Source organism: Tiliqua scincoides, chromosome 1, assembly GCF_035046505.1.
Source record: "Tiliqua scincoides isolate rTilSci1 chromosome 1, rTilSci1.hap2, whole genome shotgun sequence".
Lineage (NCBI taxonomy): Eukaryota > Metazoa > Chordata > Lepidosauria > Squamata > Scincidae > Tiliqua > Tiliqua scincoides.
Genome location: NC_089821.1, coordinates 303,338,205 through 303,363,973, shown reverse-complemented (window position 1 = coordinate 303,363,973; position 25,769 = coordinate 303,338,205).

The window sequence follows — 25,769 nt, the reverse complement described above, 5'->3', positions numbered from 1 at the left end:
TTTCGTTCGTCCATTCCCAAAGATGTTTATTCCACTTTTTCTGGAACTTGCAAAAATAGAAAAGAAAAAGGGTGACTACAAGAAAGCTCAAATATAAAAATACTCCGTAAAACTAAATAAATAGCAAAGCATAGAGCAGTGGTGGCCAACCTTTCAACTTTAGGGCTCCTGGACAGGGCCTTTGGGAGGAATTTATAAGGGGGGGGTAAACAAAGTTTTTGCCCCTTTGCAAAGGGGGAGGGGTGAAACAGAGCGGGGGAGGGCGGTGACTGGGGAGCAGAATGGAGATAGGGAGGGGCAAAACAAGGTTGGGAAACACTCCTTCATGGCAAGCAGATTCACAAGCCAAAGAGCTCCTGTAGCAGGCCAGTTTCCTCTGAGATTTGACACTGTGTTATGGACTGTCATGTATGGGTCCAGCATATATGGCTTGCGAGTACCTGCAGCCCCACACTTGTGGTAGTGTCCCCAGCATCCCATGCAGGCAACAAGTCTGGATAGGAAAATGTAAGATTGCAAGAAATTTCTGGGGCCCCTCCCTTGGCTCCTGGGCCCCCTTTTTGACTCTGGGTCCAGGTACAAATTACCCCCTCTCCTAGGCCCTGCTCCTGGATCTTGAACAATTGTAGAAGTGGGAATTCCTGCAGGTGTAGCTTGTCACCTCACAGAGATGCAGGGAGTAATCTCACCCCCTGCATGCCCCTAGCGAGGTCACTGCTACGTACTACAGGCTCGTGGAGAATATGATTGGGCAGCCTGCTTACTTTTTTTTTCCCCAGTGGATGAGCACAAGGTTGTCTTGCGCAACCCCCAGTGTCCAGATCAACTCTGATCTAATCTGGGCTGTGCATCCTATGAGCTCAATGCAGCCCAGCGACCATCTCTGGAGTCTTCTGCTAAACCACCTGTTTCAGTGGCCTGCCTGGGCTTGCAAAGACCGGAAAGTTTTGAAGACTTGATTGCTGAGTTGAAACGCTTTGATGCACCAAATGAGGGCTCTGAACCCGCTGCTGCTGTTTTAACCATCTGTATTCAGGCCTCGCTGTTTATATTTATTTATTCTAGACTGGTTTTTAGCATTCAAATAGTAATTGGTTATTTTTATTTTGCAAGCTGCCTCAAGCAGTTGCCCCTTGGATAGGTGGCCTCTGAAGGCCACAAGCAACCAAACAAGCAAACAAACAAACAACCCCTCTTGACGGCTTACATTGCAAGGATGAGCGATGGACAGCCATTCATTCCCATTAGCTGTTTATTTTGTTTTAGCCATTAAGTCCTGACCTCCCTTTTACCGAGTACTCCAGCCCTGTTCACTTCATTACGCCGCGCACATTTTTCTTTCATAACTATTTACATATGTAATTACTATAGGCACTTCAGGAATTGTTTGCTAACGGCTCTGTGAAAATACTAATTATCAGTAATTAAAAAACCCCAGCTATTAGAAAGATACTGATAGGGCTAAAACGCTGCTTAGGAAGCAAGTAATGTTTGTCGAGGCAAAATTAAACATCAAATAACCTTCTCTCCATATAATTATACCATGTGCGTCATTTGCCTGCTGTGGAAATGAAAGAGCTGAAGAGGAGAGGCAGGTAATTTTTTTTTTCTTGTCCTCCGCGCACATCATCGCCGCCGCCGCGAAATGGGGCCGCTATCAGAAATAAGGAGATGGCAGAGAATATTTCAAGGCCTTAATTCCACAGATGCGGAGAAAGCGCCAGATGCTCAGAGTGCTTTTTCTCGTGACGCCTTACAAATAACGCACCCCGCCGAATGATACTTTGGCAACTTAATGGGAGAGCTATAAAACACAATGAGTATCTGTCTTATTTCAAATAAACGGCAATAAATTATTGACTTTTTTTTTTTTTTGGTCTCCCCAAACCATGTCGGCAAGAGGGGTGGGGGGAGGCGTAGCCCAAGTGAATCAATCATGTTCTTCAAGTGGTTTCAAATGGAACTTTCAAAGAAATGGTCCTAATTGAAATTCCAGATATTGACCAGGCGGTGGTGAGATATGCCAGCCCACCACATACAGGAGGGCGGGGGATTTGGTCCTCCACTGCTTGTATGCACCCCAGACGGTTGAGGGCTGGCAAGGTCGCACTGATACATTGATTTAAAGCAGCCACAGCATGCCTAGGCCACGAGTTCACATTGTGGGGTCAACCCACCAGCCCACCTGACTGCTGACAAGGCAGGACTGGCAGCTCTTCAATGGGGCCAAGTAGACATATCTTGGTTCCCTTTTCTACACTGACAAAAAAAAAGGAGGAGTGGGTAAGTGGGTTTGGTGGGGGGATTGACTCTCTTTGGATCAACCCTCTTTTCCATGACTGTAGATACTGGTCCATAGTTAACCCCAGTGCTTCCAAAACTTACTGGGCCAGTGACGCTCTGCTCCTGGTTGCAGAACCCCGAAGTGCCAATGACGAGGCGACATGCAACGTGATGCATGAATTGGCACGTTTCTGGATTCCGCAACCACAAAGGACCCTAAAATCAGCATAAATCGGGTAAGGGTGCGCAGGAGAGCCCTCCAAATCCAGCAAAACAATGCGCAACACACAGAGCAGAGCCTCTGCTCTGTGGACTATCGCATCACATTTGCACTAGTGGCACCTCCTGCTGGTGCACCTCCTGCTGGTGATCCCCCAGGGCATCACGACACCCAGTTTAGAAACCCCTGGCTAACTCACTGTATGGCAGCAGGAGGGTCTCATATCCGAATTCCCAGCAGTCAGGCTCTGACACCCTATAATGTGTTTTTTTTAAAAACTAAATCAAGCTATTGATCCATCTAGCCTAATACTGCCTACTCTGACTTGCAGCAGCTCCCCTTCACATACCCCATCATTATCATCACTTGATCTATTGAACTGGAGTTTGTGGGCACCGAGCTTGGGACCTTCTGCAAGCACAGCCATTGAGTGACACCATCCCTGCCAAGCGCTGAGCTGCAATAGCCCAAGCCCATTCCCACACTGGGGGTTACTAACCAGTCACCAACCCCATGCTTGTGCAGTAGGGCTAACTAGGCTAAAGACCAGGAGTGGTCTTTACCAGGAGTGTGAGAGTGGGTGTCAATGGGCAATTTTCACAGTGGAGAGAGGTGAAAAGCGGTGTGCCCCAAGGATCTGTCCTGGGACCGGTGCTTTTCAACCTCTTCATCAATGACCTGGAGACAGGGTTGAGCAGTGAAATGGTTAAGTTTGCAGACGACACCAAACTTTTCCGAGTGGTGAAGACCAGAAGTGATTGTGAGGAGCTCCTGAAGGATCTCTCCAAACTGGCAGAATGGGCAGGAAAATGGCAGATGCGCTTCAACGTCAGTAAGTGTAAAGTCATGTGGACTTGCCCTAGTGATATCGGTGGCACAAATCTGAAATGCCCCATTGATACAGGTATTTTTCCAAACACCTCTATCCATAGGTAATGAGTAAGGAGCACTGGAATTGTACATTCAGTTGGGAAGCCTGTCAGTCTTCCCAGGGGCCCTAACATCCCTCCAAATCCTACTCTGGAGAAAGACTAGAGAATGAAATTACATTGTGTTACATCAGTGTCAGTAAGTGTAAAGTCATGCACATTGGGGTAAAAAAATCAAAACTTCACATATAGGCTGATGGGTTCTGAGCTGTTTGTGACAGATCAGGAGAGGGATCTTGGGGTGGTGATGGACAGGTCGATGAAAGTGTCGACCCAATGTGAGGCGGCAGTGAAGAAGGCCAATTCTATGCTTGGAATCATTAGAAAAGGTATTGAGAACAAAGTTGTTAATATTATAATGCCATTGTACAAATCGATGGTAAGGCTACACCGGGAGTATTGTGTCCAGTTCTGGTCGCCACATCTCAAAAAGGACATAGTGGAAATGGAAAAGGTGCAAAAGAGAGTGACTAAGATGATTACAGGGCTGGGGCACCTTCCTTATGAGGAAAGGCTACGGCGTTTGGGCCTCTTCAGCCTAGAAAAGAGACACCTGAGGGGGGACATGATTGAGACATAAAAAATTATGCACAGGAAGGATAAAGTGGATAGAGAGATGCTCTTTACACTCTCACATAACACCAGAACCAGGGGACATCCGCTAAAATTGAGTGTTGGGAGGGTTACGACAGACAAAAGAAAATATTTATTTACTCAGCGTGTGGTTGGTCTGTGGAACTCCTTGCTGCAGGATGTGGTGACAGCATCTGGCCTGGATGCCTTTAAAACGGGACTGGACAAGTTTCTAGAGGAAAAATCCATTATGGGTTACAAGCCATGATGTGTATGTGCAACCTCCTGATTTTAGAAATGGGCTATGTCAGATGCAAGGGAGGGCACCAGGATGAGGTCTCTTGTTATCTGGTGTGCTCCCTGGGGCATTTGGTGGGCTGCTGTGAGATAAAGGAAGCTGAACTAGATGGGCCTATGGCCTGATCCAGCGGGGCTGTTCTTATGTTCTTATGTTCTTAACTGGGGCTCCCCCATCACCACCACCTCCACCAACATGTTGGTCCAGCTTAATTCATAACTCCATTTTGCAACATAGTGCTTTTCAAATATTGTTAAGATGTGCAAGCAAATGCTATGGAATTCAGAAAGCATCCGAAGCAGCTGACCTTTATTCCAACTCACCAAAATTCTGGCTTGGAAATGTCTCCTGAATCGAGCCCCCTTAGAGACTTCTGGTATTTCCAGCTTCAGAATGAGCAGGGAAATACGATGAGCTCATACTTTCCTGTGAGATTAATCCTTATTCACTCCCAGACCAGGAAAGGCAGGCTTGAAAATCAGGGATGAAAGGAAACAAATGATCAAACTTATTTTAAAGAAGCAGAACTGGGGTTTGATGTAAGTTCACTTGAAGTTCAGGTTGTGTTTGGAACACTTCATAATCTTCAATGCATGTTATACCTCTCCCCACAGCATGCAGCATTTCTGAGACATGGGGAGATGACTGAATTACTCTTCCCAGGGGAAATCAAGACATCAGGTCATGGTCTACCTAATTTTTTTTTTAAGGAGACAGGAAGTCTGCAGAAGATCATGAAGCAGAATTCAGTGTCCCTTGTGAAAAGGTTCAACAATTCAGCAAACCAGCACCATTTCCAAAGCTTCCCCATCTTTAACTCATTTCCTTAGGGCCAATTGTCCCAAGGAAGTAAACAATAGTCAATAAAATCATAATATTCAAATGAGAACAACAGATCTTTTTGATTGAGTGCTAGCTATTTGGGCAGCACCCATTTGACGGGGGGGGGTGCAGGGTATACATTTTGACGTAAGTGAATTAACAAACCAATTAAATACCTTTGCACCACCAATAAAGATGGCAGACAGAGGCTCGGAGTTAAACTGGGCCAGGAAGGGTGTGATTCAGCAACAGCCCTAGCCCCTTTCCTGGACCTGATTCCAAAGTGTGGGTGTGGCTCCATGTGAACATGTGCCAGCAAATTTGCTAGTGCAGGTCTGAGTGCAGACCCTTCTCCACTGTGCGGGCTTACCCCCAGATGAGGGAATGAATGTTCCCTTACTCAGAGGAGATCTCCACAACTTCCCCCTCCCCCAAGGGTGCAGAAGTAGCCACTTTGGCATCGCTGCATTAGCTGGGGAGGGGAAGCTTTATGATTGGGCTGCTAGGGTGGGAGTTAGAGACCTCCCCAATTTTAAACTACAAATAAAGAAGCATTTTCACCATGAGGTTGGAAACGGAGCTGAAGCCCATGTTCATGAGTTGAGTTCACTATTGAGTTGGAAGTTGCTTGATTCTCCATCATGCATCTCCTTTCTCCAAGAACCTTCATTTCATTTTTGGCAGCATTAAAGTGCATGGAGCATTATAGCATATAAGAGGACAGGTTCCTGCCCTAAGGAACTGAAAATCTGAACCAACAACAGATGGGAGGGACAGTGACAATTCATTCCATGCACAATTCATTCCATTCCAACGTACTTAGGTTAGTTACAGTAGGGCAGTGTTTCTCAGACTGTGAGTTGGGACCAGCTAGGTGGGTCGTGATCCAATTTCAGGTGGGCCCTCATTCATTTCAATGTGTGTTTTATTTTTAATATATTAGACTTGATGCTACCATGGTACATGATTGCATTTGGGAAAATGTTACAGATCTGTACTTTTAACAGGCTACTCTGTATATGCTTTTAACAATGATAGTCAATGGGGCTTACTCCTGGGTAAGTGTGGATAGGATTGCAACCTTTGGAATGATTGGGGATTTTTAAAAAAAACAAAAAAAAACAGATCAGCAACTGCTTGGGAGGGTTAGGAGTGGTGTTCTTTATTTTAAATAAATTTTTAAACAGATCCTTATTGAAAACTTTTAATTTATTTACAGAGGGCCCAGTCCTATCCAATTTTCCAGTACTGGTGCAGCTGTGCCAATGGGATGCTAAGAAGCGCAAAAAGGACATAGTGGAAATGGAAATGGTGCAAAAGAGAGCAACTAATATGATTACTGGGCTGGGGTTTTATGCCAATAAAGGTCTTACTGAATTGAACTGAACTGGGCTGGGGCACCTTCCTCAAGAGGAAAGGCTACGGCGTTTGGGCCTCTTCAGCCTAGAAAAGAGACGCCTGAGGGGGGGGGCATGATTGAGACATACAAAATTATGCAGGGGAGGGACAGAGTGGATAGAGAGATGCTCTTTACACTCTGACATAACACCAGAACCAGGGGACATCCACTAAAATTGAGTGTTGGGAGAGTTAGGACAGACAAAAGAAAATATTTCTTTACTCAGCGTATGGTTGGTCTGTGGAACCCCTTGCCACAGGATGTGGTGATGGCATCTGGCCTAGGTGCCTTTAAAAGGGGACTGGACAAATTTCTAGAGGAAAAAATCCATTACGGGTTACAAGCCATGATGTGTATGTGCAATCTCCTGATTTTGGAAATGGGCAATGTCAGAATGCCAGATGCAGGGGAGGGCACCAGGATGCAGGTCTCTTGTTGTCTTCTGTGCTCCCTGAGGCATTTGATGGGCCACTGTGAGATACAGGAAGCTGAATTGATCCAGTGGGGCTGTTCTTAAGTTTGAGAACCACTGCAGTAGGCTATTGGAATATTCCCTGAACAACAAAACGAACTGCATGGAAACGAAATGTGCATGTTTACCTTTATGTTTACCAATAGAGCAGGGCTTCTTATTCCCTGCTAGCAGCCCATATGTAGGAAGTAACTTAGGAGGAAGCGCATGTTCACCCATTCAAATAGAGCAGGATTACTTATTCCCTGCCAGCAGCCCCCTTTCTTTCATAGTAACTTAGGGGTAAGAGCCTCTTCACCTATTTCAATAGAGATGGGCTTCTTATTCCCTGCCAACAGCCCCTTTGTATCAAAGTAACTTGGGGGATGTTGCTATGTTCTTAAGTTTGAGAACCACTGCAGTAGGCTATTGGAATATTCCCTGAACAACAAAACAAACTGCATGGAAATGAAATGTGCATGTTTACCTTTTGGACAAGTCCTGGACATTGATCAAAGTGTAGGCAGAGCCTCTTCATATACTAACACCTCTCCTAGTTTATATGGCTGATAGCAGACAGGGACCTCTATAGAGGGAGATACATACATATATGCATGTGTAGAAAAGGAAAGAGAGGGGAGGAGTGAGAGCGAGAGAGAGATAAACGGACCGAAGAGTGAAAGCAAGGAAGGATCATGAGTGATCACTACAATATCCTCTGTATCCATGCTGACATCTTTAGTTATGTGCCCACACAAGAGCCATTTTTGGAATTACACTATGGTAATTCACCAGCCTGAACGGAGAAAAAGAATGCAACAGTCATCTAATCCAACCACGACATAGACATTTACAAGGTTGTATTAATAAATACCAAGCTTTTGGTCCCACCACAAAGCTCTCCGTGTAATCCATTCCATTAAAAAATAATGAAAAGGCGAAAAGTGGTATTTGTTTCTTTTCTGAAGGATGTAGATGCTGCCAAGGCAATCGCTTTTGTCATCTGTTTCCCGCAATGGATTTATGATGGCTGGAATTGAATCTTGCTCTTGCCATTGATCCAATGTGCCAGGACTCATCCCTGGTAATTTGCTGGTTTTCTTGATCTTTCTTCTTCCACTGAGCCAATTTCCTGCCTCCTGCCATGTTTCCGGCCCCATCTCAGCCTCGGAGTCGTCCCAGCTCTAATTAAATCTTCTGTTCCCCTCTTTCGAAGTCGCTTTCTCTCCGGGCAAGTTTATTTTCTGCTTCCATGTCCCTCTCCTTTTGTTTCATCGTCCCAAGAGGATTTAAGGAGATGCTCTGCTCTTCGGCCTGACCTGTCAACTTGCCCAGCCTGTTCTGCATTTATTAAGTGTGAAATGACTCAAGGATGCACCTCGTCTACTGTTGTGTTTCCAGATACCTGGCTGATCAGCAGAACACCACAACAAATGGCACACTGAAGAGTAATTTAAAAGGCACAATTATTTTCTCTGAGACTATGTTCATACAGGCAATTATTTCTGTGGAATAAATCCTCAGTGTGCTTTAACTCCAGTTCTGTTCTCACTGTGGGCTAATGCACAGCTATGACTTTGCATTACCTGGTCATTTTCAAGGTGGTACTGATGGATTAGGAACTTTTGGGGGGTTCAGTTTTCATGTCTGAATTTTGAACAGGCACTGTCCATAAGCCGTATGCCACTGTGCTCAGTTTCTTCTGTTCCTCCATGTCTTCCTCCCTTTTTAATCACCAATGCACGTTGAAAAAACACTGCAAAAAAGTAGTCATATGCATGCAGTGAAATTCTTTTGGTGTGGTGTTTTATCTGGGCATGTGCATTCATAAAGCATGGAGAAAAGCACGTGTGATGTGATTGCACAGAGTATTGTACATGCAATCAAATATTATTTTGTGTAGTGTATTATCAGCATGTCGGTTATCATGAGCCCATCAGGAAAACAACATATGAAACAGCTTGATGCAGTTCCACATATAACATCACTTTTTTGCCATGTTTGTTCAGTGCACATATATGCACTGACAAAGTTAGATAAAAATTTCCTTGTAATAGAATAATTATTTGCAATGCATTTTTGTAACATAGAGGGGGGAAAACTTTACCTTAGGTACATGTTGGAGGAAGATAGTGCCCATCTGCCCATGACTGCAGCCACTCAATGAGTGTCTGAATCAGACTTCATATACCACTTAATTTTGCTTAAAGTAACAGCTCAAGGGTGAGCAAGCCAAGGAATTTCAAGGGTGGCAAAAATAGGTTTAATCGGAAATTATGAAAGTTGTCAGGAAAAGATCCACACATTTTTAAGTCGCTGCCAAGTTTTTGCCTAAAGCTTATTATGAGATAATTCCCACTGTATGTATTCTGGAAATGGCTTCAAATCAGAGTATCTATTAAAAATGGGCACAAATAAGTAGCACTTTGGCAATTTAAATGCAAACTCTTGAATGCCCCCACTGCAAGTCTGCAGCAAAGCATTGCTCCCCCTACTGCGATGGTGCAGGGATCATTTAACCCTTGCAGGATCTGCACTAGCCAGAAGAACATAATGGAGCACAGTCTCCTGTTTCCTAGGAAGAAACACTGAAAGGACTCAAAGTGCACCTTGTAAACAGACTGACAGCCCAACACTATCCTTTCCCTTCCCTGTCACCCTGCACATGCCTGATCTCATCTAATCTTGGAAGCTAAGCAGGGTCAGGCCTGGTTAGTACTTGGATGGGAGACCACCTGGGAATACCGGGTGCTGTAAGCTTACACCATAGTCTTTCGAGACTGAAGGTTGCCAACCATTTGTGCTGGTGCAGCCACACCAAAAATGGGCATGCTGTGTCCAGCAGGGGGGGAGATGCTTTGGAGGAGAAATGGGATTTAAATTCTTATACCCCTGTAAGCCTTCCGCTCCAGAATGGGTCGCTAGCATAGCTAAGGGGGGGAGTGGGGGTTGTACAGGGCCCTCGATACTGTGACTGAGACAATGCCAAGAGACCTCCCAGATGCAACTGGATTGGACCGGAACATACTCAGAAAACCAAGTTTGGGGGGGGGGCTTGGACTGGGACTTTTTGAAATATCACACTCCCTCTTACACTATTTAGGGGAATCTAACGCTAGCAAGCACACCCCAACATGCGCTGATGTCACAGTGTCACAGTGATTGCACATCAATGGCATACGGGCATCGCACCGATGACATGCTCATATCAGGACTCCTCTCCATGGATAATGGTCTGTGTCTGTATTTCCATGGACACCAGGGTTGTTACTGGAAAGGACTGCTCCAGTTTGGCTTTGCCAGGACAGGCTTTTCATTTGACCCTTAATGCGCTGATGTTGGCACAGCAACAGTAGAGTGTTGCCAGGACGGGCTTAGAATATGACACGTGTTGTACCAACATCAGTGCAGTATCTAAATAGGACTGGGCTGTAAATGCCAGTGTCTGATCACTGTGAGAAATGGGATGCTGCATTAAGTGGTCCTTTCATCGGATCCGAAAAGATCCTTCTGATGTTCAGGCACGATGGTGGTGCAGGATGATTGGCCCTTCTCTTCCAGAAGCAGGCACAACAATGCTGCCTTGCACAACTCACCATTTCTAAGCCCCCCCCCACACACACACAAGGTTGTCACATTGAAGCCAAATTGAACATGGATTCCTGTGCTTGCAAAACCTCCTCCCTGCGTCGATTATAACAGAGTGCAAAATAATGTGATCTTTATGAATGAAGGAATCTAGGAGACGTCAGTGGGGAGAGATGCATGAAATTAGATTGCATTATGTGTGTCTGAATAATCCTGCCCAGAGCAGGGGCAAAAACCACATAGCGCTGGCTTTTCCGATCCCCATCTCTCCCCACCCCTGCTTTTTTTCTGCCGTTCTGCCGTTATTCATATTCAATTTATACAGTCAGCAGGACTGCCCTTGCACGAAGAATTCAACCTTGTTTCCATACCCCTAAGAGAAATTTCTCAACAGCTGGCCTATAAATACACTGACTTCTACTCCTCTGTAAATAACACTGGGGTTTGGCAGAGGCTCATTGAAGACTTTGGAACCAGGCAAAGGGATGAACTTTTTAAAAGGGTCTGGTGGAGTTGGACATTATGCAGGCACTTCATTAACAGTGGCCTGTGCTGAGGAAAGTTTTTTATGTTTTTTGTTTTGGCACTATGGGATGCATTAGCGACTCCAGCAGGGGTACTTAAGGTGCAGAATGAACAACGCAGCTGCTTGAGCATTATTCATCAGCTGCGGCAGTTCTGACCAGCTTTGGCTGTGGAAGATGAAACGAAGAGGCCGGGGACCCTGAAGAAGTTCCGCTTGACTTGCTTCAGAATTTGTACCGCTGGACACAGCCAAAGAAAGCAACAGAGGACACCGCCTGAGCTGAAAGCAAGACCCTCTCCATGATGCTTGAAGGCACAGCATATTTTCATCTCATATTTAGCTATCATATACCCAGAGGTTTTCAGATTGGGGAGTTGCAACGCCCCAGCCTGAGGGCCCTGGACTCTGCCCCCTTAAGGGTCGGGAGCAGCAAGGAGGCAGGGAGGAGGCAATCCCCAGTTCACACCGCTCAGGGGCTGCAGGGGCTTGGCTGTGCTTACCAGAGCCTCCTGCAGCCTCCCGGGACTGTCTGCAGGGCTCCCTGATGCTTCCAAAGTGAAAGTGGGGTGATTGCACCCAGCCTCCGCTAAACCGGAAGCAAAGCGCGATTGCTCCACTTTCACTTCTGCTGGCCTGGGGAGCCCTGCACAGGCTCATGCAGGGCTCCCTGCAGCCCAGGAGGGCTGCTGCAGGGACTGAGGAGTGCATCCCAGTCATTGCAGCCCTCCTGCGTGGCGTGATCCTGGGGATCTCGTCGCTGCCTTCCCCCCGCCCCCACTGCCTCCCCTCTCCACCCCCGCAAGGACTTACTGCGGGTTTCAAACTTGCGGAGAGTTTGAAAACTGCAGATATAGCCTGTCTTTCACTTCTGAAATGGAAGTGCTATTGCTGTGATGATGATGATGATGATGGTGAAGAAGAAGAAGAAGAATATTTCTATGCTGCTTTTCAACAGGAGTAGTTCACAAAGCAGTTTACATACTGAAATAAATCAGTAAATGGTTCCCTGTCCCCAAAGGACTCACAGACATACAGAAGAGACACCAAAAGCCACTGGAAAAGACACTGGGGTCAGGCAGTTTCACATTCTGGTACCACAAAAGAAAGGCCCTGCCACAAATCCCTCACTCTGAGCACAAAAGGACCTAGGATGAAAACCTCAGAGAACCTGCAGATACATATGGGAGGAAGAGGTCCTTTTTGTCCTAAGTTGTTTGCCAAGACATCCGCTCAAGACCATACAAGGTTTTGCATGTCCAAATGTAAACATGTATCAAGGATAGCTGGATCACAGCCCAATCCTATTCACACTTTCCTGGGAGTAAGCTCCATCGACTCTAATGGAATTTACTTCTGAGTAGACATGCATAGGATTGGGCTCTCAGTCTCCAGGTTCTTCAAAAATGACAATGCAGGACATGCAATTTTTTCTTGTTTATGATTCCCAGTTTCCAGCAAATAGATATCAGGCATGTAGATTTCTCTCACAACACTGTTTATCATAGCGTCTCACCTTCCAATCCTAATTAAATTCTATACTGTATCCATTGGAGAATTTCAGCTGCCGGAGGTCTTTTTGAGGTAAGGGGAACTCTTGTTCCCTGCCCCTGAGTAAGGCCCATCAGCCAAAATGGGTCCACCGGGACCTGCAGCAGCAATATCACTGGCGCAAGTCTGAGTTGATCCGTGTTGCTGGATTAGACCCAGGAAGGGGGACAGGATGCAGCGCATAGCACAAATCCTGTCGCCCTCACAATATTGACCCACTCACTCCTTCCCACCCCTCCTACCCTTGTGCCAGACTTACTTGATCCAGGGATTGGGCACGTTTCTGGAGGAAAAGTTCACCACAGGTTACAAGTCATGACAGGTATGTGCAAGTTCCTGGTTTTAACAAGTTGCGGGGGGGGGGGGGCAATAGGATGCAGGTTGTGTTTTGTGGTCTTGTGTGCCCCCTGAGGCATCTGGTGGGCCACTGTGAGATGCAGGAAGCTGGACTTAGATGGGCCTTTGGCCTGATCCAGCAGGGCTCTTCTTGTGTTCTTATGTTCTGCCCACCAGTGTGCACTGGAAGGTTCTTTCCTTCCTGCCAATGCACTGGCTAGAAGTGATGTTGCAAAGCATTTACGGCTCTTTTGCAACAGTACACATGATGGAACATCTGTTTTACTGGCGCTACTGGGGGACAGGACTGGACCATCAATCAGGCATTATGTCCTGTCATGTCTGGCTCAAGGTAGTGAGCTCTGGCAGTCCCCAGCCAGATGAAGACTCTCACCTTTATGCCCTCTTTGGGGACTTGATGGGCCACTGTTGAAAGAGGGATGGTGGGCTAGATAGACCCTGATCTAGTTGGCCTTATATTCTTATAACAGGATGGGAGTATTTGCTGTGGTTGAGGCTCCAACATGATACAATTTTGAATGGACCTTTGGAATGTCATTAAAAGCAAATGAACAATCCATGAAAATGTTATTATCCACAACAGCTCGATTCCATAAGTGCTTTAGCGGCAGGCAGTGCTCATGTATGCCGGAGTGACTGCATGTCCCTTTAAATGTAAGAAAGATGTGCACCAGTCACTTTCTTTAACCTTTTATTATGCAACAAAAGATGAGCAATTCCATTCTGCGCAATAACCTATATACATGGTTTTAATTGACCTTGCACTGCCTTAAAAACTAACAAGTGAAGCAAAGGAAAGTTTGCTTGCTCCCCTTTGAAATTAGCCATGCATGCTTATTCAATTTCCAGCCATTAGTAAAGCCTCAGTTCCTAAGCTTACGAGGGAGTTCAAGCCATGTCCTTCACCACAAAGTCTCATCCAAGAAATGCACGTTGCTTTATTTCTGTCTCAAAGAAAGTTGCGGCTACATAAAGGTGAAGCCACAGTCATCTGGATCTTGAAGCAGAGAGTCCAGATGCACGTGTTGGTCTGAAATCCCATGATGAACATCTATTGCATCCTGTTTGGAGACTCTGCAAGGTGTAAAGGTAATAAATGTTTCTCCGACCAAGATGGCAGTGTGTATCCATAATTGAGTCAATGCATTCATGTCCCTATGAACGTAGGGAGCTGTCTTTTGAGGAATCAGACCCTTGGCCTATCTAGCTCAGTTTGAATCACCTGCGTGGGAAGCGAGCACGCCACCCCCGTGATGAACCTCGTCCTGTGCAGTGGGTGGGGCAATGCCCTGGGCAGTGGGAGTGGTGATGTTCCATTGCCCCACCCCCTTCAGTTTTTTGGCTATACCTTATGATAGAATAAGGTCTCGGGTGCCCTTCGGGATAAAAGGCGGAATACAAATCAAATAAATAAATAAATAAATAGAATAGAATAGAATAGAATAGAATAGAGATATTTCAGCATGGTTTATTTCATTGCGTTCCACATGAAGTTACACATCAAATGATGTATAACATGGTTGTATTATTCAAAAATACCCTGCACATGCCCGATCTCGTCTGATCTCAGAAGCTAAGCAGGGTCAGGCCTGGTTAGTACTTGGATGGGAGACTGCTTGGGAATACCAGGTGCTGTAGGCTTATACCATAGTCTTTCGAGACTGAAGGTTGCCAACCGAAGATTTTAAAAATTTTGGCCAGTAGTGGTGTCATCCACCCCCCATGTTCTTCATACGATGTGGCCCACACCTCCTAGCAGTATTGGTATTGTCTCTGGTATTGTCTACTCTAACAGTCAGCAGTTCAACGTTTCAGGCAGAGACTTTCCAGCCACAGCTGATGGTGTCAGGCATTTAACTTGGAATCTTCTGTTGTTTTCAAGCTGTGATCTTGGAGAGAGAGTGAAAACACATTTTTATTGGCTGAAGCCAGCCTAAAAGGCTAAGAAGACAACCTTAAATGGTTGTAGTTGTAGGAGATAAAAAGTTCTGTGGACGCATTCAGAACTGACTGAAACAGGGACATGTATGAGGAGAAGGGAATAAGATGCTATTACTTATTTGATGTTACACAGAAGCTTCTTGTCACCCCACAGCAATTGCGGGAGCAGAGGCAGTGGGGAGGCTCTGATCTACACCATCCAAACCAGTGGCATAGCCAGGGCTTTTTTTGTAATGGAACACACCGGAACGGCGTTCTGGCACCTTTTTTTCCCCTCCTCCTTGCCCCCACCTTTTTTTCCCCTGCCTGCACCACCCCGCTCTGCACTGCTGGCTAGGGAGGGATTCGAACCTCCAACCTTGTACTCCACAGCCCAGCACTCTCTCCATTAGGCTATAGGAAAGCCTGTTGTCAAAATGTTCAGAACTAATATATAAGGTCTTCAGCCCATCTGGTGGCCATCAGCGCCTCAAGTGTTAGTTCCAAACACTTTGAGCCTAAGACCTCTGGTGGCTCAGTGGTTAAATTATAGGTCTTTGGAGCCAGAGGCTTGGGGTTCAAAAAAAAACCTTTTTTTTTTTTTTAAGTTCCAGTTAGGACTTAACCCACAGTTAAGCTCCTGGAGTGAGCCCCCTGCTGGAGGCTGTGGGTTAAGTCCTACCTGGGACTTAAAAAAAAAAAGTTCAAAAAAGAGTCTGCCTGGGACAGAACTTTGAGGAGTTTTGCAGCCTCAACTGGCCCCCCTTTTGGCAACTAGCAACCAACCTTTATATTTTGCAGCCATGGAGCACCTTCCCACTTTAAAAAAAAAAAAAAATTATTCCTCAGTGGGATTTGAACTCCAGGCCTCCAGCTCCACAGATCTATAATTTAACCACTGAGCCACCAGAGGTCTTAAGTTCAAAGTGTTTGGAACTAACACTTGAGGCACTGATGGCCACCAGCTGGGCTGAAGACCTTATATATTTGTTCTGAACACTTTAACTACTGTATAGGCTTTCCTATAGCCCAATGGAGAGAGTTTCCTATAGCCCAGGGGTGCCCAAACCCCGGCCCTGGGGCCACTTGCGGCCCCTGAGGCCTCTCAATGCGGCCCTCAGGGAGCCCCCAGTCTCCAATGAGCCTCTGGCCCTCCAGAGAGTTGTTGGAGCCCGCACTGGCCCGATACAACTGCTCTTAGTGTGAGGGCAACTGTTTGACCTCTTGAATGAGCTGTGGGATAAGGGCTTCCTCCACTACTTCCTGTTTCACATCTGTGATGCAGCTGCAGCAGCAAAGGAAAGGCCAGCCTTGCTTTGTGCACGGCCTTTTATAGGCCTTGAGCTATTTCAAGACCTTCATTCATTCATATAAGTTCATCTTTAATATATTCATTTATGTAAACTTATGTAAATTTATTCAAATTTTAAATGTAAATTAATTCTTTTTTCCACCGGCCCCCGAGACAGTGTCAGAGGGATGATGTGGCCCTCCTGCCAAAAACTTTGGACACCCCTGCTATAGCCCAATGGAACACCTCCCCACCTAAAAAAAAAATGGGGTGATTCACTCCAGCTGTGGCAGGAGTGCTTTTGCTACCAGGGATCTCACACGGGATGGACGTGTGTGTGTGTGTGCGTGTGTGTGCGCGCGCACATGTATAAAAAATGGTTTAAAAATAAATAAATAAATAAAAAAGTTGTGAGTTCCTGCACCTATTTTTTTTACAAAAAAAGCACTGGGCATAGCTAATGATCGTGTATCCTGGTGCCAAGCTCAAAATGTTTCCCCGGAAGTGACATCACACCAGGGCTTTTTAAAAAGTGAAAATTGGGAGAAACCCACCTCCTCCCCCCAACTGCTCACCACCCACTTGGTCTGCTGCCTTCCCCCAGTCAGTGGCATAGCTAAGGCATCTATCTGCTACCTGGGTTCAAGGAAGATTTTGTAGCCCCCCCCCCCCCACATGATAAAATCAAATTTAATTAAGGAAATAAATAAAAAGTTATTGGTTCCATGCTGTAACATAATAACATCTCATTGGCACTCAAAACAATCAGTCTCATAGGTCAGTTTGGAGTTAAGCAAATCCACTTTTTGTTCCACCAAACAGTTGTGTTTTCATTTTCTGGTTAATTAGCCATAACGTTTGTTAGAATACAGATATTCCAGTGCAGTTTGTTTCATTGAATTCTGCATTAAATTACCTTTCCAATGATATATAACAAGATAGTATTATTCATACATACAAAAATTTTCACAATTTTGGTCACTAGTGTCAAGCTCAGCTTGTTGCTCCCTTAAAGCTTGATGCCTGGTGCAACTGCTACCCCCTGCACCCCCTTAGCTACGCCACTGATCCAGACCTTTCTGACTTTCAAGATATGCTGATGTTTCTGCAGATGCTCAGAAGAGATCCTAGATATAGTGTGAGACCATGAATCCAGTCTGCATGCTTGGGAAAGGTAAATTTGTTCTGGGCATGATATGAATCAGGGCCATCCCATCCATGAGGCTTGCATTGCAGACACATCGACTCTGCAAAGTTGGATCACAGAGGCTGCAATCCTAACCCAAATTTCCAGCACTGACATAAGGGCAATGCCGCTCCTACGTAAGGGAACAAACATTGCCTTACCTTGAGGAGGCCTCCATGACTGCCCCTCAGCTGCAGGATGCAGCACATGCCCCATTGGCACAGCTATGTCAATGCTGGAAAGCTGGTTAGGATTGCGCCCAAAGTCGGATCGGATTGGGCCCTTAGTGAGGTCCTGCATATCAGGTCGACCTCAGAACAGTGGCGTCACTAAGGTTTGCATCACCCGATGCAGTAAGCCAATGATCACCCCATGATGGACTTCCCAACACCCCATGATGGACCTCCTCCCATGCAGTGGGCGGGGCACTGCCCAGGGCGGTGGGCAAGGTGATGCACCATTGCCCTGCCCCACTGATATTTTGGTTATAACTTTTCATAGAATAGAGATATTTCAACACGCTTTGTTTCATTTTATTCTGCAGGAAATTACGAATCGAGTGATATATAACATGATGGTATTATTCAAATATAGCAAGATTTAAAAATTTTTTGCCGCTAGTGGTGTCGCCTCCTGCGGTGTGTGTCACCTGGTGCATCCCGCACCCCTGCAGCCCCCTAGCGATGCCACTGCCTCATAAACCTTTCAACCCCTTCAGGCACGTCATTGAGAAATATTTGGTCTTCTTGCACTATGGCCCAATCATATCTGGGCCTTGCACTACCAGAACTCACGCTTTAGGGTAGTGCGAAAGCCAGGCCATTTTTAGTATTTGAGTTTCAACCTGTTACTGCCTGTGGAATGGGGCCGGCTAAAATATTGGTTAAAAATCAAAGACGTCGACGTGCCGTGAAATCCCCTTTGCGTACGTGCATTTTAGCTGCCCGGCTGCTCACATTGGTTCATTCAAAAATATGCCAAGGAAATCCAATCTTCTCCTTCCCTCCTTTCCAAATGAGAAGTCACATTTGCAAAGGTTTGCCTGCGGCATCTCCTGTTCTACCCTTGCTCCTGTTTGAACGAGTGGCTTTCTGTGTCCTCGGGTGGGCAGTTCCATTTCAGACTTGGCAACAAACTGCCTGGGGCTACACTTAAATTTTTTTATGAGTTGCCAGCCTCCACTGAAGCCTTTTTCTACACAAAAAAAGAAGATTCACGTTCTCTCCTCAGTTCAAACCAGCCACAAGCATTCCAGGGAGGAGTTAATTGGTGTGATCCAAGCATCGCGCTCCTCGTAGTAATGAAATGGAACATGCTACCTGGGTGAGTTCATGGCACCGCTGGCTCCCTTCTCCCCTGCTGCCTGCCCAACATGAAAGAACATGGGTCTGCCCACCTGAAAACTCTTTTAACCACACAGATGTCTCTCAGTAAGATGTGCACAAGCTTGGGCTGCATTTCTCAATTTGTCTATGATGCTCTGAAGGTTTGCAAGAGCCCATTTATGTTCAATAAAACCTCGTGATGTCTCTATATAGATACCTCTCCCTACTGGGGAGAAAATAAACTTTTATTTTATTTTATTTTATTTTATTTTCTTTCTTTCTTTCTTTCTTTCTTTCTTTCTTTATTTATTTATTTATTTATTTATTTATTTATTTATTTATTTATTTTAGTAACAATAAAGAAGAGCAAGTTTGTTTCCAAGACTCTTGATTGGCCCCCCATCACAAGAAGGATGAGCACAGCTTGTGACCCTCCAGGCCAAACTTAGGTCCTGCATGGAAGCACACCAGGTTATCAATAAACCTGTTGCCTTCCTGGGCTTGTATGAACAGGGAAACTCAAGCACCTGGCAGTAAAGGCTGCAGGGGCTGCCAAGCCTCCAGGTTTGGCCTGGAGGCTCCAGGAATCAGTGTCAATCTCCAGGTGATTACCAAAAGCTATCCTGGAGATTTCAGCACAAGCCTCCTGGAATTTCCAACATGACATCATGTTGGGGGGGGGGGAGGAATCTCCAGGAATACATACAGTCAGAGTTGGCAAACCCTTTGTCTTGGTGAGCCAACTAACTGGGAGAGCCAACTAACTGGATGAACCAACTAACTGGGGAAAAAACTGGGAGAGCTTGATTTGGACTGGATGCATTATTTCTCCATTTTCTCAGCAAGTACCTGGAAAAAATGGATCCGTTACTTGAGCATTCTCTGTTCTTTGAGCTAAAAATCCCTTGTTTTGTAAACCAAAATTCCAGAGAGCATTCACAGACATCATTGTAACCACTTATTTGAAAACAGCAAGCCCCACTCAGGATTAAATATTATGTTCTTAATGTAAGGTGTGATCTTGGAGGGAGTTCTAGCTCCATCATTTGCAAAACATGAAGCATACAAGTAATGATGTTGCTGGACAACATCCAAAAGAAAGCTTTCCAGGATCCCATCAGTAATTTTTTTCTACCTGCTTTGGTAAGAAAGACTTTGAAAACTTTCCAGCACAATTACTCCTGGGGGCAAAACAGTTGTATATAAATGATAGCTACATTTTGGTTCTGTACAGCTCAGAACCAACACTTTTCTCTGCCTCTTTCTCTGGGAGCAAAGACAACATATTCAAGGAGTTTCCTGTCAGGTATCAGGGGTCAAAAGTCTGAAAAGGAAGCATATAATTAAGTTATGGGATTTTAAACATCATGGAATGAGCCCATGGGTGGAAAAGCAGTTTGGAAGGCAGCAGGGTAGAATCAGTTCTGCCACCTGAACATTGAATTTCTAATTTGAATTCAAGTGGAACCAAATCAAAAGGACATCAGCATCTCAGAACCACTACAGAACTGGGGGATTCTATCACATTCAGGCACTGTGGGCCTGCTCTACTCGTGACCTGCCAAATCAAAGAAAATTGACCTGTCGTGTGGGTCTCAGGCTTTTGGGTACATTAGCAGGGCTGGATCAGGTCAAAGACCCATTTAGTCCAGTTTCCTGTATCTCACAGTGGCCTCTGGGTACACTCAGGACAACAAGATACATGCATCCTGTACTCCTTTGCATTCATAATATAGCCTACTTCTAGAACCAAGAGATTGCAATATTCCCATCCTGTCTTGTAACCTGTGATGGATTTTGTTATGTATGCAAGTTATGCAGGATCGAAATCCTGCATAACTGTTTGGCCCAGACTTATGGCTGGCCAATCGGATGATGGATCGAAATCCTACCATCTGATTGGCCCTCTAGTTAATGTTTCAACGGCACGAATCATGGGGAGTCTGGGCAGAGCTAAAAAGCCAGGGGCATTTGCCTTGTGTCAGATTCATTCAGATTCATTGCCAGGTCCTGTTCTGAAGATGGAATAAATGTATTGAGCTGTTATCTCTTTGCCTTCCTTTATTCGCATGGACCCACTATAGAACAGATTTTTCCTCCATAAATCTGTCCAAGCCCCCTTTAAAGGCTTGTAGGGCAGATACCACCACTACATCTTGTGGCAAGGAGTTCCACAGATAAATTGAACACTGGGTAAAGAAACATTTTCTTTTATATGTTCTAAGACCCTGGCCTGAAAACCTGCACAGCCATTGCCAGCCACTCTAAATAATACTGATGTAGATGAACCAATGGATTGACTCTGGATAAAGCAGCTTCCCATTAAATTATACGGGGGCGGGAATTAACAAGACACCAGTACTGGTCAAAATTTTTAAAACCTTGGTATTTTCAAATAATACCATCATGTTATATATCATTCAGTGTGTAATTTCATGCAGAACGCTACAAAACAAGCCACGTTTAAGGTATTTCTGCCTAATGTTGCATATACACAACAGGGATCAAATGTGTACACTTGTGGGCTGGGCAGAAATGGGTTAGTATCTCTATTCTATCAAAAGTTGCAAACCCTAGTGACTCCAGTATCCTTAGTGATTTTTTTTTTTTTAAACTGATTGCAACAACCAGACGAGGAGCATCTGAATTAGAGCAGGTCAACCATCTTCCCATCAAATAGGAAGCCACATCTTCAGCATCCCATAAGCCCGTTTTATTAGATTCATTTGAAGAACCTATTAATTTCCAAGTAAATGAAGAACATTTTTAATCATTGCAAGGGAACCACTTAACACATTAACTCATCCCGCTGAAGTCATTTGCTTTACGGTGCCTTCAGTTTGCTTAATCCATAACTGGTCAATAGTATATTAATATTACAGTCTCATTTTAGATCTAAGCATGTCTGAACCTATTAAACTGTCACCCTGAATTTACTTGCCGAGAAAAAATTATCTGCCCTCCAAGATGGAGAGAGAGAGAAAGAGAGAAGTATTAGAGAGAATTGAGTGCTAATGAAATTAATCACAATCATCATAAGGACTTCCAATTGCTGTCACCCGGCGGGAGACGGTGGTGCGGGGAAAATGTCCTGCTCACTTGTTCCTACTGCCGGTGCCTGCAGAAGTTACGAGATCTCATTTGTCCCTAAAAAGGCAGCTCTAATCATACATGGATCACTCAGGGGATTCATTATGTTTAAAGCTCCAGAGAGTTCTGCTGTGCTATCAAAGAAACCCAAAGTTTGTTCTGCCGTGCTGTGGTCTTTCAATCCTCCCGTTGTTGAACACTCTGCACTATGCTAACTGGTGAGAAGCAGGGCTGTAACAAACAGCCCCGGGACCCAGGGCATGATGACACCACACTACTGCCCCATGCCAGGGCAGTGATGCCACGTGACATCACTGACAAGTTCTCCCTGAAAGGGTGGGGGGGGTCACTGTGTCCGCTTTGTGCACTCAGTCCCTTCTCCTCTGGAGGCCGAAGCAGGGTGCACAAAGCAGGGTGCACAAAGCAACCAGTGCCTTCTCCCCTGGGGGAAACCCAGAAGTGACTGACTTGCGCTCAAAGCAGTCACTTCTGGAGGGCAGGGCACTGCTGGCTTTGCATGCCCTGTTCTGCTGAGCTTCCCCATAAGATGGAATGGGGTGCATGAAGAATCCAGGGAGAATCCAGGCCAGAGGTGACAGGGCAGAGCCTGGGGGCAGTCATGCACCCTGCTGGCATGGCACCCAGGGCAGATGCCCCTCAGGCTTCACCCAAGTTACACCTCTGGTGAGAAGTGCCAAGGGCAGTGCTTCCTTTGGAGAAGAGATCACTAGAGGCTTCTGGTATCTTTGTTATGTTTGGTTTATTTACAAATATACCAGCTGAGCATCAGGGAGAGGCAAGGAGCATGCAGACTCCTACACAGCAGAACAGAATCCCTGAGAGTTTCCCAGATCAGAGCAGATACCCAGAGAGATTCTCTGCAACCCATAACATCCTCTAGGTCTCTGCCTCATGCTCCTGCATTCAAGCTGCATCACAAACCATGCACTGCAATCCCTTCTGTTCTTTCCTTACATGCACACCCCTTTAGTTTGGGGGATGTATCTCCTTCCAAGTTCTGGGGATGTATCTCCTTTCAAGTTCTGCTGGGTCATTCAGAACACTCCAGAGCCATCACTATATATCTTCTCTAGCCACTGAAATATTTAACAAGGGCCATTCCTGGTAATCTCTTTAACAAAAGGCCAGCAGTCATTACACCAGTCTTCTGCAAGTATCGTCATTCCTATCCTCCAATCTCATGGATGATTCAGGTGGATCCATGAGACTGATCTGTGGATCAGACACTAATTCACTGATCTGTGTCTTGCATGCATAAGGACTCAAGATCAATCCTTGGCACCTCCATATGGGTAGCACACCTAGGAAAGATCTATATCCAAGACCCCCTTGAGAAGAGAGTACTTGGCTTAGGGCCAGCCTATCAAAGAGGCCAACTGAATCAGGCACCTCAGGAAACCCACCTCTGTCTATCCTCTTGTCTACACTGCTCCCTCTCCTTCTTCCACTCACTGGACTGGAAATGGAAGAGGAGGACAGAGTGGAAGAGGAGGTGTGGAATAGAGTAGTGGAATGGAGTATCAGTATTCTCATCTGCTCCAACCCCCTTGTCCTTTTCCAAGCTGGTGAGCAGGAGAAACAGAAACTGGAGTATCATCAGGTAAGGAGAAGTATGGCGCAGCACCTCAGGTCCACAGCAAGAGGTCTTGGCTTGGCCCTGACTGGACTAGATGGACCAATGGGTCTGACTGCAGGATGGGTTAGCTTAACAAGGTGGGAGTGCATAGTGGACACCAACCTACATCTCTCCTCCAAATGTTACTCTGCAGTAACATTTACCTTTAAAAATTTTTTTAAAAAAATTAAAGAGAATGGGTGCTCAATGTTTGGTGCTGGTTTTTAACTAAGTAGCCACAGAGGGCATTCTTCAGATTTCAGCCACAGAACCAGGGAAAGTTTAGCTTTCCTTCATAGGAATGACAGCTTCCCCCTTAGGGTAAGCAGCAATTGGGGAGCCTTTGTCAAGGCAGCATCAGGATGTGGGGGAAAGATCTAATCCCCATCTTTCCTAGTGGAAGGAAACAGGGAAGGGCAAAGAATGAGTTTCAGATCATGACTAATTTGGGCCAATGAAACGTGTGGCTGCCCTGCAACTCCTGGTATCTGCTTCTTCAGTCTAGAAAAAAAGGTGCCTGAGGAGGGGATATGACTGAGACATATAAAATTATGTAGGGGGTGGATAGAGTGGATAGAGGGATGTTCTTTCCCTCTCGCACAACACCACAACCAGGGGGCAGCCACTCAAACTGAGTGTTGGGAGAGTTAGAACTGTCAAAAGAAAATATTTATTTATCTAGACTGTAATTAGTCTGCGGAACTCATTGCCACAGAATGTGGTGATGGTGTCTGGCCTAGATGCCTTTAAAAGGGGATTGGACAGACTTCTGGATTACTTTGAAAGGTCCATCACAGGTTACAAGCTGTGATGGGTATGTGCAACCTCCTGGTTTTAGAAATAGGCTACCACAGAATGCCAGGTGCAAGGCAGTGGCAACAGGAAACAGGTCTGTTGTTGTCTTGTGTGCCCCTGGAGGCATCAGGTGGGCCACTGTGAGATACAGGAAGTTGGACCAGATGGGCCTTTGGCCAGATCCAGCAGGGTTCTTCTCACGTACTTAACTTCAGTCAGGTGTGGTTTTCAGTGGAGAACTTGGCTGGAGATCAGGGGGTGAGCTTCTTAACTTTCTGCCCCCGTCCCACCCATTGCCTTCCCACTACAACTCCATTCTCCTCCAAGCTGCTTTCCCCCTGCAGAACTATGTTTAACGCTGATGTCAGGGAAAAGTTGTCTCTAAGGGTAGCAATTCTACTGATCTCCCTTGCTGGATCATACACTGGTGCCAAATTCTAATGGAAAAACAGAAAGCAGAGGTGATCAAAAGCCAGGCAAAGAAGATCAAATACAGAGACTGTTGAAAACAAATGCGGTCCAGCCTACAATTAAATAGCATTTGACATTTTAGAAATATTTGATCAATGGGCTTTTTTTTTTTTCTTTTTCTTTTTCCAAAACTGCTTGAGGGGGGCTGAGTGATGATGAGTAAATTAAATTTAAATGAAGGTTAAAAATACTTCTTTGGGAGAAATGGCTCAATTGAAATCATCTCATTATTTCGGCAAAAGCTGTTCTCCTGTAATTAAATGTATATAGAAGCTTGTCTCCATTTTATTAAGTACATATAAAGGAGAGATGTTTATCAGGGAAAAAAATACCTCCCTGGAGATCTGGGAGACAGAATAATTTCATTACTCAGAACTATGCGGGGGGGGGGAGAATGCTAATTTATCAGAGATCAGGCAAGGTGGAAGAACACTGAGAGAAGGAATCCAGTTTGAGTTTGGGTTATATATATATATATATATATATATATATATATATATATATATATATATATATATATATATATATGATTAGCAATAATATGCAATTTATTTCATACATGCAGATGAGAGGATTTCCCTGGTTCCATTCCTTAATGGTCTGAAGATGGGGTTGCAACTTAGTGGTGGAGAATCTTCTTTGTAAGCAGGGGTCTGGAGTGCAATTCTTGGCATCATCTCGTAGGACAGGGAATGGTTGGCAACCTTCAGTCTGGAAAGACTATGGTATAAGCCTACAGCACCCGGTATTCCCAGGCAGTCTCCCATCCAAGTACTAACCAGGCCTGACCCTGCTTAGCTTCTGAGATGAGACAAGATCGGGCATGCGCAGGGTATCCTGCTGAAATCCGGAAGATAGCTAGACAGACAAATGGCCTGGCTCAGTATAAGACGTGTGGGAGAGTCTGGTCCAACAAGAAGCTGACGGAACATACCAAGATCCAGGTCTACAGAGCTTGCGTCCTGAGTACACTTCTGTATTGCAGCGAGTCATGGACTCTTCACTCACAACAGGAGAGGAAACTGAACGCTTTCCACATGCGCTGCCTCCGACGCATCCTC